Source organism: Chrysochloris asiatica, unplaced genomic scaffold, assembly GCF_000296735.1.
Source record: "Chrysochloris asiatica unplaced genomic scaffold, ChrAsi1.0 scaffold00057, whole genome shotgun sequence".
Classification (NCBI taxonomy): domain Eukaryota; kingdom Metazoa; phylum Chordata; class Mammalia; order Afrosoricida; family Chrysochloridae; genus Chrysochloris; species Chrysochloris asiatica.
This window is the reverse complement of record NW_006408575.1, coordinates 6,242,543-6,244,041: the sequence shown is the minus strand read 5'-3', so window position 1 is coordinate 6,244,041 and position 1,499 is coordinate 6,242,543.

Below are 1,499 nucleotides of genomic sequence, written 5' to 3'. Positions count from 1 at the left end.
TCTGTTTCAGCCAAGATCCTTGTGACATCAGCAGTGATATCCCTTGTTACCAGTCCTCATTTGAATCTGGCTTGAACCTCTGGCAGTTTCATGTCAATGTACTGCTGCAGCCAATTTTGAATTATCTTTAGCAAAATTTTACTTACATGTGATATTGAAGATATTTTCCAATGATTTTCACATACTGTAGGGTGATCTCTTTTTTGAAATGGCAGAAACATGGCTCTCTTCCAATCGGTTGGCCAAGTAATTGTCTTTCAAAATTCTTGGCATAGATGATTGAATGCTTCCAGTGTTGCCTCAGTTTGTTGAAAGAATTCAATTTGTATTCCATCAATTCCTGATTCCTCATTCTTTGCTAATTCTTTAAGTGTACCTTGGACTTCTTCCTTCAGTACTCTTGATCATATACTATCATTTGAAATGGTTTAACATTGACCATTTCTTTTTGGTACAATGACTATGTATTCCTTCCATTTTTTTTTTTTTTTTTAAATTGCTTCCAGAATCATTTAAATTTTTACCCATAGAATCTTTCTATATTACAAGTTGAGGCTTGAATTTTTTTCTTCAGTTATTTCAGCTTGAGAAATGCTGGGCATTTTCTTCACTTTGGGCTGTTTTAACTCCAGATCTTTGTGTATTTCATTATAATACTTGACTTTGTCTTCTCAAACAGCCCTCTGAAGTTTTTGTTCAACTTTTACTTCCTCATTTCTTAACTTTGCTTTACTATCTCTACACTGTAGAGCAAGTTTCAGAGTCTCTTCTAATACTCATTGTGGACTTTTCTTCTTGTGTTCTTAATGATCTTTTGTTTTTTTCCCTGTATAATGTGCTTGATGTCATCCTATGACTCTTTTGGTCTTCACACAAAATCTGTTCTTAATATGATCTCTAAATTCAGATGGGATATGCTCAAGATCAAAGTTTGACTCCACAGACTTCTTTTAATTTTCTTCAGCTTCAGCCTGAAGTTACATATGAGCAATCGATGGTCTATTCCAAAATCTGTCCTTGGCCTCATTTTGGCAGATGATATGGAACTTTTGTACTGTCTCTTCTCACATATGTAGCCAGTTTGATTTCTATGTATTCCATCAGGTGAAGTCCCTCTTGTTTAAAAAAGGTATTTGGAATGAACAAGTCAGTGGTCTTACAATATTCTATGGTAAGATCTCCAGCCTCGTTTCTATCATCAAGAGCATATTCTCCAACAACTGATCCTTCCTCTTTGTTTCCAACCTTTGAATTTCAATCTCCAGTAATTATCAATACATCTTTATTGTTTGATCACTTTCAGACTTAAAAAGTTGGTAGAAATATTCAATTTCATTGTCTCTGGCTTTAGTGTTTGTTGCACAAATTTTAATAATAGTGATATTAACTGGTCTTCCTTTTTGTTGTTATTGAACACTGCCATCGAGTCAGTTCCCACTCATAGCAACCCTATGCACAACAGAATGAAACTGCCCATTCATGCGCCAACCTCACAATCA